This window comes from Macaca mulatta, chromosome 5, assembly GCF_049350105.2.
Source record: "Macaca mulatta isolate MMU2019108-1 chromosome 5, T2T-MMU8v2.0, whole genome shotgun sequence".
In the NCBI taxonomy this organism is placed as follows: Eukaryota; Metazoa; Chordata; class Mammalia; order Primates; family Cercopithecidae; genus Macaca; species Macaca mulatta.
In genome coordinates this window covers 102,167,769-102,182,296 of record NC_133410.1, presented here as the reverse complement: position 1 = coordinate 102,182,296, position 14,528 = coordinate 102,167,769, and the positions used below count along the sequence as shown (strand labels likewise).

Genomic DNA, 14,528 nt, shown 5'->3' with positions numbered 1-14,528 from the left:
GCCATTCTCCTGCCTCAGCCTCCAAAGTGGCTGGGACTACAGGTGCCTGTCACCAAGCCTGGCTAATTTTTTTGTATTTTTAGTAGAGAGGGAGTTTCACCATGTTAGTCAGGCAGGTCTCGATCTCCTGACCTCATGATCCATCTACCTCGGGCTCCCATATAAAATTAAAAACCTAGGAATTAACTTAAGCAAAGAAGTGAAAGATCTCTATAATGAAAACTAGAAAACACTGATGAAGGTAATGGAGGAAGACACCAAAAAATGAGAAAAAAAAAATTCGATGTTCATGGATTAGAAGAATCAATACGGTTAAAACTCCTATACTACCCAAAGCAATTTACAGATTCAATCCCTATCAAAGGTGCAATGACATTCTTTACAGAAATAGAAAAAAAAAAAAAATCCTAAAATTTACATAGATCCACAAAAGACTGAGAATAGTAAAAGCGATTCTAAGCAAAAATAACAAACCTGCAGGAATCCCATTACCCAACTTCAAATTACACTGCAGAGCTGTAGTAACCAAAACAGCATGGTACTAGCATAAAAAGAGACACATAGGATAATGCAACAGAATAGAGGACCCAGAAACAAATCCACATACTTATAGTGAACTCATTTTTAACAAAGGTACCAAAAATGTACACTGGGGTAAAGATGATCTCTTCAACAAATGGTGCTGGGAAAACTGGATATTCATATGCAGAAGAATGAAACTAGACCCCCATCTATCACTGTTATACAAAAATAAAATCAAACTGGGTTAAAGACTTAAATTTAATACCTCGAACTATAAAATTACTACAAGAAAACATTGGGGAAATTTTCTTGGACTTTGGTCTGGGTAAAGATTTCTTGAGCTACACCCCACAAGCACAGGTAACCAAAGCAAAAATGGAAAAATCAGATTACATCAAATTAAAAGCTTCTGCACAGCAAATTATACAACCCACAAAGTGAAGAGACAACCCATAAAATGGGATAAAATATTTTTGAACTATCCATCTGACAAGGAATTAATATCCAGAATATATAAGGAGCTCAGACAAATCTATAGGAAAAAGTCTAATAATACAATCAAAAAATGGGCACAAGATTTGAATACTTTCTCAAAAACAGACATACAAATGGCAAACAAGTATATGAAAAGGTGCTCAACATCACTGATCAGCAGATAAATGCAAATGAAAACTACAATGTGATATCATCTCACCTCAGTTAAAATGGCTTATATCCAAAATACAGGCAATAACAAGGGCTGGTGAAGATGTAGGAAAAAGGAAACCCTCGTACACTGTTGGTAGGAATGTGATTTAGTACAACCACTATTGAGAGTTTGGAGGTTCCTTAACAAACTAAAAATGTAGGATCCATGAATTCCACTGGTGGGTATATGCCCAATAGAAAGGAACATAGTATATCGAAAAGATATCAGCACACCTATGTTAGTTGCAGCACTGTTTACAGTAGCTACGATTTGGAAGCAACCTAAGTGTCTAACAACAGATGAATGGATAAAGAAAACGTGGTACAGATACATAATGCAGAATTATTCAGCCATAAAATAGAATGAGATCTAGTCATTTGCAACAATATGGATGAACTGGAGAACATTATGTTAAGTAAAATAAGCTAGGAACAGAAAGACAAACATCGCATGTTCTCACCTATTTGTGGGATCTAAAAATAAAATTAATTGAACTTATGAACACAAAACTAGAAGGATGGTTACCAGAGGCTGGGAAGGGTAAAGAGGGGCTGGTGGCAGTGGGGGGTGGGAGATGGGAATGGTTAAAGGGTACAAAAATAGAAATAATGAGTAAGACCTACTATTTGATAACACAATAGATTGACTATAGTCAATAGTAATTGAATTGTACATTTTAAAATAATTTAAAGAGTATAATTGGATTCTTTGTAACTCAAAGGACAAATGCCAGAGGGGATGGATACCCCATTCTCCATGATGCGATTATTTTACACTGCAGGCCTGTATCAAAACACCTCATTCCCATAAATATATACACATATATCTACTCACAAAAATAAAAAAGCATAAGAACAAATAGCAACTAAATATTCCTAATCTATTTCTGATTCTTCTGCTTTCGACATATGACCTTCTGGAAAAATAAGGGAAGCTAGTGATTTCAAATGGTTTAATCTCCCCACTATTGCAGCCTTGCAAAAATGCTGAGCTATCTAATTATGTCATTTCTGTATTCCTGTTTGTAACATTTTTATTAATGTATTCATGTTTGTAACATTTTCATTTTAGTCTCTTAAAAAGTGGCATGAACAAATTTCTTTGCATTAAGAAAAATATTAAACTGTAACAACTAATAGAAAAATGTAAATCACAACTACCTAAGGATTTCTTATAGGCTACAAATCTAATTCCCGTTTATAAAGTTGATGCCAGCAGTTTATATATGAAATAATATATCTTTTTAAGTTTAAAGTGCCTTTAATTTAGCTTCTCTTGCAATTGTTCATAGCACTTTAATTCCATCATATTGCCCAAAGATATATGTTTCCCTGGGACATTTTAAAACTGTAAAATCTCATGGAGAACTTCAGATAGATTCAAATGTTACATTTATTTCTTGAGTCTCAGATTTAGCCATAATCCTGTTAACCATGGGTAAGGAACAATGTTATTTGGTTTCCGAGTTGAGCGTGTGTGTGTGTGTGTGTGTGTGTGTGTGTGTGTGTGTGTGTGTGTTTACCTTGCTATAATCAATGCTCTATCCTAAGAAACTTGAAAACATTTAATCTTGTTTGATACCCAAAATATCATTTCTAATTCTATATCATCTCCTTTCCTGTTTTGTCTGCCAATGAAGGAAGAAGAGAAAGATGAAGTTTCTTTATTCCTTTACAGCATCAAGAACTCTCACAACACACATTATGAAATAAGAACCAAATTCTAAACATAACACCACCAAGTCATGTTTACCAAATTTGTAAATCAAACTAAGATACCTCATTAAAATGATTGAAAGCACCAAAGAGCAGCTCTTCAAGGATGCATCAAGAAACACTAAAATTACACAAGCTCGCTTGAAAGACTCATAATTTCGCGGCCATAGCATTCTCAGACATACCAATTCATACGCAGGATGCTGGCCAGATAAGCCATTGTGTTAATCAGTATAAAAGGAAAGAGTGAGCCTGTAATGTTTTATTTGTATTGTTGCTGATGGTAACTATAGAACTCACATAAAGACTAGTCTAAGTGGCTTTAAATAAATCCATAGCATTTCAGAAAGGTGGTGACAGAGGTAATAGAGATCGGGGAAGAAAGAAAATGATCCTAAAATGATAAAGAAAATCGGGGCTAAAGTTCCCTCCTCACCTACCAACAGAGATTGAGCAGGTATTTCTTCCAGATTACAAAATACAGAGGAATGTTAATTTACCACCTTCACATAGACAATAACACTCTAATGCTTTATGTCTAATAGAACATGGGCTTCCATGTCATTTTCTCCATGTTAAAATATTACATTAAAGTTATTTTTTCAAAGTTACATTTGATAATAGAAATGTACATGGAGACTTGTTCAGCCTTTTGGTTTCAAATTATAGCAGAATACAGAGGTAAAATGTTTCAATTTAATATTCATTAGTTAAATGGATTACTAACATTCATCTTGATGTGTATTTATGTTTGGGATTGTTTGATTTGCTAAAAGCTAGGAATATTGTATACAGTGCAGAGAACTTGCATCCATATTGCAAAATCAGAATCAATTATCTCGTGTAGACTATTATCATAAAAAAGATGTTTCATACTTGCAAAAACACACATCACTCTCATCTGGTAAACAGTAACTACTAAAATATTTATAAATATCACATCATAATTCGTATGTCACACATGGTAGTGATATTCAATTTTTATGTCTCCCAATTAAAAGCGATTATGTATTGTATAATGCATAGTCACCCATTTGTGTATCTAACAGAAAAATAAATGATTTTCTTAATATCTCCACAGGGATTACTTTCTCATCCTGCTGTGCAAATAATGTCAATATAATATTGAAGGAGGTAAAACACTATGGCTTTCGGAAGTTTGTTTGCATTTGTTTTCAATAATGTAATAGAACAAATTGTTTCTAGATGAGTTTAGGTTCATAATTGCTATTCTCATTTTTTAAAAAATATTATTTGAATTGAATGCTTGGTTACTGTGTAGCACTTAGATATCTCTCCTAGGAATAAAGCTTATAGTCAAGTGACATATATAAAAGAAGACATTTGCCACAAACACCTTGAACAAGACTTGAATTCATGTCTCAAACATAAATCATACATTGTTTAACCACAACAACTAGACTGTTGTTATAGTAGAGCATGTATTTGCATGCAATTAAATATGTGATGAGAATAAATAGATCCTAGTCCAAACCCAATTACTTTTTACCAAGTAAAACATGGAAAGGTACAGTATAATAGTATATTAGTATGCCACACCCCTTCTCAAATGAACTTCTGATTATAAAAGAAGTGTTGAAATACCTTTGGCCATTTCTGAACAACAAAAACATTTTTTTCTTGGAATTTAATATTTTTAGTTTTATTTAGACAGAAATTCAGAATATAAAATGTTAACCACTGAATATTTTTTCAAGGTTACATTTGATGATTAAAAATGTACATGGACTTTTTTTTTTTTTTTTTTTTTTTTTTTTTTTTTTTTTTTTTTTTTTTTTACCTGAAGGGTATAAATACAGGCTATGTCAAGAGCAGAATCACACACTGAGTACAGTTTTCCCCACTGTTCTTAAAGGTAGTGTTGAAACGGACCCAATAGTTTCGTAGAGAGCTGTTCTCCGGTAAACATAGAAATGGGCCCTTCTGGTCTTAAAACTTGAAACTTATATTTGTTTTATTTGAGTTCCTTTCTCAGGAAACGATCCCCAGGCCTCTTAAAAAGTATCAAAGAACTGAGACTCAGCAGATCATTGCATCCAGACAATGAAACACTAGGCCCCATGTTCATCAGGATTGTGTCGCTACCATTCAGAGTTCCTATTTTCTACATTTCTTCCCCATTATAGAAACTCCTAATTTAGTCGTTCACGGAGATGGATTTGAGACTGAGTTCCCATCTCCTCAACTGAAGCACCCAATTAAAGTCTTCTTCCTTGGCAATACTCATAGTCTCAGTCATCGGCCTTCTGTGCAGCCAGCGGCAGGACCTAGACTGAACCCTAGGTGTTTCGATAACCCTATGTCTTCCCTTGTAAAATTTCCTGAAGCAATCCTCCCTTGAAGATTTTCAATTTTCTTCTGAAGAAGATTTATGCTATTTCAAAGATTCCTCTTCTGTTCCGCCACCTATTAGATTATTGCATTATATTTCCTTTACTATGGGACTATATTATAGTCTATGTGGTATAGCAAAGATTAAACTAAGTCAACTAAGTGCATTTATATGGTCCATTTTAAATTAACATTTAACATTTTAAATTAACATTTGTGTGTGTGTGTGTGTGTGTGTGTGTCTTTAATTATGTTTACTAGGCTAGGACCATCTTTCTACGCAGCCTACATGCTCTAATATCTCCTACACCAAAATTCTTTTCTTTTATATTTCTGCCTCTTTACATTTTCCTAAAGTAGAAATAGACATAAATTTTTTTTGTAAACTGTAATACATAATGATGCAAATATTTTCTCTTTTTTTTTTTTGGTTATTACTTATGCATTCAATTATGTATTAAGCAGCTGCTATTGGCCATGTACCATCCCAGGGGTTCTCAAAATGTGGTCTAAGGATACTTAGTGTTCATCAAAGCTATTCAGCTTGTCATATGAGGTCAAAACTATTTTCTTAAAATACTAAGATGCCATTTGCCTTTTTCATTCTCATTCTTTCATGACTATACAGTGGAGTTTTGAACATTAGCTCTGGTGGCTAATGGAATGTGTGCTAGTACATTTCCTAATTTTAAAATTTTCTCAGCTTTAGTTTCCACTGTGCTAAAAATCAATGGCTATAATCCACATACACCAGAATCCAGCAAACATTTTCTGTAAAGGACAAGATTGTAAAGAGTTTAGGCTTGGCCAACCGTATGATCTCTGTCACTACTCAAATCTCTTGTTACAGTAAGAAAACAGCTATAGATGATACGAAAATAAATGGCAGTAACTCTGTTCCAAAAATGCTATTTACAAAAAGAAGACATTGGTTGTATTTGACTTGCAGGCTACAGTTTGCTGACCTCTAATATAAATGAAAGCTCTTTTGGTCCTCAATATTTTTTAAGAATATAGAGGGTCTCTGACACCAAGAACTTCGGAAACTACCGTAGAAGTATTCCACAATCAAATTAAGCCTGTGATCTTCTGTCAAGGAGTTGTCTAGAGGGAAATTTGGACACAATATATTGGGATTCCTGTTATATGGACAAAATGAAAGACAATACAAAATGTGAAGGGGAGTATATACACTCATTACCCTTTAAAATTTTTTAAAGGTTTATGTGTATGCATACATTTGTGTATGCACATTTTAGGAAATTTAGGGAAGGAAATTGTCACAGGCTTTTATCCAATTGTTCTCAAATGTTAGTGGCTTCAGAATAACGGTAAGAACTGGCATGCGGGGTGGTCCCACTTTAAAAATTCTTCTTATGTCTGGCATTAGGCTACAGCCTATGAAATCTGCCTTGTCAACGGAACCTCATACAATTCTGATGCAGAAGGCAATAGGTAAAACTAATGTACAGCCTCACACATATGAGAAACAGCATTTGAAGCATTATCTGTAGAATTTCCTGAGCCAGAACTTCTTCTGCACTAAATAGACAGATAGATAATATAAACAATTATAAACATTTTTATAATATTCTTACATACCTCTCTACCTACTACTAGCTACTTTTAGCTTATCTGACTTTATTCTTCAATCTCTTTATTCTCTTATGCAGCCTCCAAAAATAAATAGTGTATGCATAGAACGCCTAGATTATCTTCCTCCTTCCTACCTTTGTTTTGACACTTTGACATACTTTCCCTACCCTCAACCTCATTTTCATTTGTTACCTTTTTTTTAACCTCTTTTAGCTGCTTGCTGTATTTTTTTTTATTATTTTCAACCCTTGTTTTGTCTCCTTACAGTAAAATTTACTTTCCATTGAGCACTGTCATATCGTGTTAAAATTATGTGATTCTTTGACTTATTTAAAATAAGGTCTCAGAAAAATAAAGCCGTTTCAGTCTTTGTTGTATTACAGAGTTTCTGATACTCTGTAGGTATTCACCCCATGCTAACTGAATTGAGGGAACAGGGTCTCGTCATACATTTCCAAGGCAAAGTAACAGGGCATTCTCACTTGATACATTACCAAGAGCTGTGTTTTATTAAATCTCATTGCCAGAACATTCTGTACATGTCTTTTCACATCTTCTCATCCTTTATTCTCCATCCCCATCACAAAGGCCACACAAACCTAAGTAAGTATTACAGGCCTTATTAAGATAAAAATGCAGTGTCCAGAAACCACACAAAGAAATATTAGTACTTCCCAACCTACCTACAACCAAGTAGTTCTCTAAAGCCCTTTGTACATTTGAAATAATGTGTTTAGTTATTGAAAATCATTTGCTTAATGTGCCTCTTCTCTGATGCAGCATAAGCTGCTTGAGGGTATAAACTGTGTCTGTCTTATTCATTACCATATCCCTAGTAATGCAGTGCTTGGCTCATAAAAGACATTTGCATACTGCCTGATTAAATGACAAAAAATACCATGCCCTCGTTTCTCCATCTCATAAAAGGACTAATCTTTATGCCAGAATGTGGAGATCACCTATAGACAATATTCCACTGTTATAATGCCAAATGACAACAATATATAAGGCTTAAATGAATATAAAACAAAATGAATATAGAAACATTTAAACTGTTTATGGTGAAAAATGATTTTATTATCTTTTCCTGAGATATGAAATGAAATTCCTTAGACAAAAGAAAATATATGAAATAAAAACCAAAAGAAAACCTCCCATATTATTGAAGGAAATATTGATGATATTCATTGGAATGGTAATAGCTTTTGACACAGTACTAGCATTTGTTTCTTACATTGCAATATAAATATAAAGATTCAGGGGAGATCCTTTAAGTTGACACTGACAAGGAAAAAACATTCTCTTAACCAACTTTAAGTAGATATTACTCTATCATAACTGACATTTTCAAATCAATGCTGCTAAAAATATGAATTTGGGACCTGACTTATTTGACATTAATCTATCTGATTTCAACAGGTATCTGTAAAAACATCCTTTAAAAAAGCAGTTAGCTTTCTGTGTCGTGATGGTTGCTCCTGCAGAAGTTAAAATGTGCTGGTGTTGGCTCAGGAGTGATCGTCACCCACAGGAAACTAACTGGAGGAAGATTCTAGGAGGCTCAGTGCTCTGCAGGAGCTTGTTGCCACAGCCACCAATAAGCTAACAGTGGAAGTTGCTGCCTAAAACTATGCTTTTTAACATCCAGTATTTTGAAAATAGTTCACCCTTTCACTATGCTGTTAATAAAAATCATAATACAATTTTATTCTGAATTTATCTAATATTTTATGGTTGGTAGATAATGGCAGTCCTTTAGAATTGGTTATCCTTTTATTCTTCATCTGTAGCTGTTTATGTGGTGGTAAAAACTTGCTCATGTTAGGTAGGGCATATATTGATTACTGCTTCGGTCTGAATAAGAATATTTTAAGTCATTGGCTACAGAGAATTAAAGAAAGATCATCAAGTGTTATTCCTGAGCTATAGGGCAACCAGACGTAATTTGCTACATTGTTGATGAACATGATTGCCACTGTTATGATTGGATGAAAAAACAGATGCTCATTCTTGACAGCCCTTGATGGGGTTGATGGATGAAGTACATGTGTCAATACATCCCAGATGCTTGTATAACTTTAGACTCTACTGTTCTTTATCACAATCTGACTTGTATTAACCAATATTTATGGAAAACTACTTAAAGTCCATGTCACATGATTTTATTACAGACTTCCCCTGCTCCTCTGGAAGTAAGTTGACAGTCTACACCGTGCCCTTGACTTAAACTGAATCCTCAAGAGCTGTGAAAAGTTATCCTGCATTGCTGTGGCTCCTGTTAGTGTTGTTCATGCTGTGTTGAATGACCTTTATGTTCTGGCTTGCACTAACATATGCTTTAGAATATAAATATGATATCTACTGTATCTTTCAATACACCTTTTAAAGTCAGTTTATATTGACATTTCTCTATGACCTAATTAATGTGGCTTTTTTTCTTATGGACACTATGAATACTGTAATTGATAAAAGTGAGTTCATTACTATATCTACTTGGATGCATAGAGAAAAAGTGCAGGCAAATAATAGGACTAAATAGATCTCATTTTTATTTTATATTATTATTTTTGTGATGGAGTCTCACTCTGTGGTCCAGGCCGGAGTACAGTGGGATGATCTCAACTCACTGCAACCTCCAACTCCTGGGTTCAAAAGATTCTCCCGGCCAGGTGTGGCAATTCACCCTTGTGATCCCAGCAATTTGGGAGGTCAAGGTGGGTAGATCACCTGAGGTCGGAACTTTGAGACCAGCCTGGCCAACATGTGAAACCCCGTTTCTACTAAAATTACACAAATTGGCCAGGCGTGGTGATGGGTGACTGTAATCCCAGGTACTTGGGAGGCCGAGGCAGGAGAATCACTTGAACCCAGGAGGTGGAGGTTGCGGTGAGCCAAGATTGCGTCACTGCACTGCAGCCTGGGTGACAGAATGAAACTCTGTCTCAAAAAACAAAACAAAACAAAACAAAACAAAAACAAAAAAAGAGATTCTCCTGCCTCAGCCTCCCAAGCAGCTAGGATTACAAGCAGGTATCACCACATCCGGCTATTTTTTTTTTTTTTGTATTTTCAGTAAAGATGGTGTTTCATCTTGTTGGCTATGCTGGTCTCGAACTCCTGGCCTCAAGTGATCAGTCTGCCTCGGCCTCACAAAGTGCTGGGATTACAGGCATGAGCCATCATGCCCGGCCTCATTTTTACTTACTAATCTTTCTTCCTTTAATTTTCTTAAATTTGTATTTGTATTCTCTAAATGCCTTACTTATTTTATCTATTTTTACATATAAAGCATATTAATAGAATATGTAGCCAATATTATTACATCCTTTTTTACACTAATCATTGCTGAAACACTCTTTTTGCACTATATCATTAATCATCAGAGCCATGTTAAGATATAGGTAGCAGTTATGTTCTATTTACTTTCTTATTTTGGAGGGATTATTTATATAGATGCATAATTTCTTTATTTAAATAGCAAGATGGGGTCTTGCTCTGTCTCCTAGGCTACAGTATAGTGGCATAATCTCAGCTCGCTGCATCCTCAACCTCCATGGCTTAAGTGATCCTCCTCTCTCAGCCTCTCCAGTAGCTAGGACTAACTAAGGCATGTACCACCACCCCCAGCTAACTTTACTTTAATTTTTTATAGAGACAGCGTCTCCTTATGTTGTCCAGGCTGTTCACAAACTCCTGTGCTCAAATGATCCTCCTGCCCCAGCTTCCGGAAATGCTGGGATTACAGGCATGAGCCAGCATGCCTAGAATCATTTTATAGATAAGGAAAATAAGCTTTCTGCCAGTTAACTTGCTCAAAGTCATGCAGGTTTGAAAAAAAATGAAATTGGCATTTGAATCCAGGTTTCTCTGACTACAGAGTAAAAGTGTTTAACTTGGCCGGGCGCAGTGGCTCATGCCTATAATCCCAAAACTTTGGGAGGCCGAGGCGGGCGGATCACGAGGTCAGGAGATCGAGACCATCCTGGTTAACACCGTGAAACCCCGTCTCTACTAAAAATACAAAAAAAATAGCCGGGTGTGGTGGCGGGCGCCTATAGTCTTAGCTACTCGGGAGGCTGAGATAGGAGAATGGCGTGAACCCAGGAGGCAGAGCTTGCAGTGAGCCGAGATTGTGCCACTGCGCTCCAGAATGGGCAACAGAGCAAGATTCTGTCTCAAAAAAAAAAAAAAAAAAAAAAAAAAAAAGGATTTAACTTTATACTACAGTTGGATCTCCAACCATTTTGCTCATGCTGTTATTGAGTTGTCTGTTACCATTTTAATCTCATTGTCATTTGGTATCTCTCAGACCAGCCATTAGTAATTAGGGGAGCAGCTCTTTGGTTTTCTATGAAGCATACTCACTCATATTCTGAAAAGTCATTCACAATCTTGTGGTTCTTTGGTAAATTTTTATTGCTTTCTTTCACAGTGATATAAAAGAATAGACATAAAATGATGATATTCATTTTACATGGTCTATTTTTTGTTACATGGAATGCAAGTTAAATTTCAGAGTGGGAAAAAATCCTAGAATCTTCTTATATAGTAACAATTTAAAAATTGGCTCTCTCCTTCCCCTAGTCCCTTCTGCTTCTCAATATCCCAAGGTTTATCAGTTTAAATGTCAAGCAATATGGCATTGAAACTATTGTCCTTTCAGTGGCACCAGAAGATGACAGCTTAATCATTCTATCTCCTCCTGAGAAGACATAGGCAGCCTTGAATGGCTGTCTGAGAGAAGGGTTACATGACTGCTCTATGATATGTTCTGTAACTACACAATGAATTACTGCAATACCCAGATACTTAAATGAAATAACTTTGTTTTCTTCTTAAAGTGATGAAGACTATAGACCTAAGTAGAATAAGTATTTTAGCTTTCATTTAAATAAGAGTGTAATAAAACCATAAAATTAGAAAGAAAACAAGTAAAAAGCTAAAACTATGAAGAATCTCTTAGTAAACTTAGTTCCTGGTATCTGCCCATAGCAGTCTGTGTTGAGAACAGTTATTTAACTTATGACTCTTTAAAAATATTTTTAAATGAGAAATAAAAAATGTGTTTTGATACAGTTGGGCTATTAGTACTAAAATAATAAGAATAGTATACTTAAATAAGGAAAATTATTCATAACAAAATAAAAAATATCTAGAAGACAGTGGATACCTTGGAACATAAAGCAAAGTGGTATCATAATGAATGATTAAGGTCATAATGATGTTGGTATGTTGGTATAGTTTATGCACCACAAAACGTAGGCTTAGCTCAGTTCACTTTTTAGAGAACATAGAAATATTTTGAAGTAAGACATAAGGAGTATTTCAGATTTTTTTTTTAAAAAAAAACAAAAAACAGTGTAAATCCCAGTTGTCCTACTTACTGCATGATCTTGGAAAAACAATTTATTATTCTTAGCCTCAGTTCATTTTCTGTTCTTAAAGTAACTGGACGCTGTTTTGAGAATTATATTAGAAAATATGGGAGTGTTTATGAGTCCCAGGCTTGCTGTAGGTGTTTCCTCAGTGCTAGTTTTGTTTGCTCTCCCTCTCTCTCTCTTTTTTTTTTTTTTTCAATTTTACTTTAAGCTCTGGAATACATATGCACCACCAGATTTGTTTCATAGGTACATATGTGCCATGGTGGATTGCTGTACCTATTAAGTCATCTAGGTTTTCAGTCCCGCATGCATTAGATGTTTCTACTAATGCTCTCCCTCCCCTTGTCCTCACCCCCAACAGGCCCTGGTGTGTGATGTTCCCCTCCTTATGTCCATGTGTTCTCATTGTTCAACTCCAACTTATGAGTGAGAACATGTGGTCTTTGGTTTTCTGTTCCTGTGTTAGTTTGCTGAGAATGATGGTTTCCAGTCTCATCCATGTCCCTGCAAAGGACATGAACTCATTCTTTCTTATGGCTGCATAGTATTCCATGGTGTATATGTGCCACATTTTCTTTATCCAGTCTATCATTGATGGGCATTTGGTTGGTTCCAAGTCTTTGCTATTGAGAATAGTGCTGCAATAAACATCTGTGTGCATGTGTCATTACAGTAGATGATTTATAATCCTTTAGGTATATACCCAGTAATGGGATGGCTGGGTCAAATGGTATTTCTGGTTCTAAATCCTTTAGGAATCACCACACTCTGTCTTCCACAATGGTTGAACTAATTTACACTCCCAACAACAGTGTAAAAGCATTGCTATTTCTCAACATCCTCCCCAGCATCTGTTGTTTCCTGACTTTTTAATGACTGCCATTCTAACTGGCATGAGATGGTATCTCGTTGTGGTTTTGATTTGCATTTCTCTAATGACCAGTGATGATGACCTCTTTTGCAAATGTTTGCTGGCCCCATAAATGTCTTCTAACAAAAACAAGCAATGGGGGAAAGGATTCCCTATTTAATAAATGGTGCTGGGAAAACTGGCTAGCCATATGCAGAAAACAGAAACTAGATCCCTTCTTTACACCTTATTCAAAAATTAACTCAAGATTAATTAAAGACTTATATGTAAAACCTAAAGGCATAAAAACCCTAGAAGAAAACCTAGACAATACCATTCAGGACATAGGTATGGGCAAAGACTTCATGACTAAAACACCAAAAGCAATCGCAACAAAAACCAAAATTGACAAACGGGATATACTTAAACTAAAGAGCTTCTGCACGGCAAAAGAAACTATCATCAGAGTGAACAGGCAACCTACAGGATGGGAGAAAATTTTTGCAGTCTATCCATCTGACAAAGGTCTAATATCCAGAATCTACAAGGGACTTAAACAAATTTACAAGAAAAAAAACCAAACAACTCCATCAAAAAGTGGGTGAAGGATATGTACAGACACTTGTTTGTTTCTTTAAGTTACTTATACCTGTTTCAACATGTACTAAAATAGAGCATAAAAAAAGGCTAGCAAATTTTTGAAAAACAATGTTTCTTAATGTCGATTAACTCATTACCAAAATCACATAAGAGAAAAAGAAAAAAAATATATAAAACTTCATTAATTAAGAGTTAATTGGGGTGAGGAAGTTATCATCTGTAATTAGTTAAAAGTCAGAAATGTAGGGCATTTATAACCAAATATGAATTTGTTTCCTTTAGGGCTATAAAGCACCATAAACCAATTATTAAACAATGCTACCAAATAACAATTCTGAAAAATATACTTTAACGAAGAGATAAGAGACACATAATTAGCACACTATTCTATACAAGTGCTCTAATAGACTGCTTAGATCAAGTTGTTTTCTTAAATAAGTTAAACAGTTTCATCTTAAGTCCCTACCTAACCCAAAAAACTATTAATTTACTAATTTTATCAAAGGTAATTTTTGTCTATCTCTCAATTGCAAATCTATTCACAGATTTCTACAATAAAGTCATTATGAATTCTGAATAAATTTAACTTAATAAACTTTGGTTATCAGTGACTGGTAGAAGAATCAAAATGGATCTGGGAACTAAAATCAGTATAGTCCTATTTTGATTTTAGCAACTCAAATGTAATCTACTTTGGTTTTATTTAGGAAACAATCCTTGACCAATATCACCAATTACTTGAGGAGTTGTAGGGGAATATAGTTTCTCAGGCTTTTTAGTTGGAGATTTAAGTCAAGAAAGCCTAACATGAAGTTCCTGAAACT

General features: G+C 34.9%; 1 protein-coding gene and 1 pseudogene across 2 annotated transcripts in view; one reads left to right on the top strand and one right to left on the bottom strand.

The window, feature by feature from the left end:
• Positions 1–14,528, bottom strand: part of GRID2 (glutamate ionotropic receptor delta type subunit 2) — a 1,541,190-nt gene that overhangs the window by 989,289 nt on the left and 537,373 nt on the right. The gene's annotated exons all lie outside the window — the stretch shown is intronic.
• Positions 1–14,528, top strand: part of LOC144341031 (small ribosomal subunit protein RACK1-like) — a 36,718-nt pseudogene that overhangs the window by 15,867 nt on the left and 6,323 nt on the right.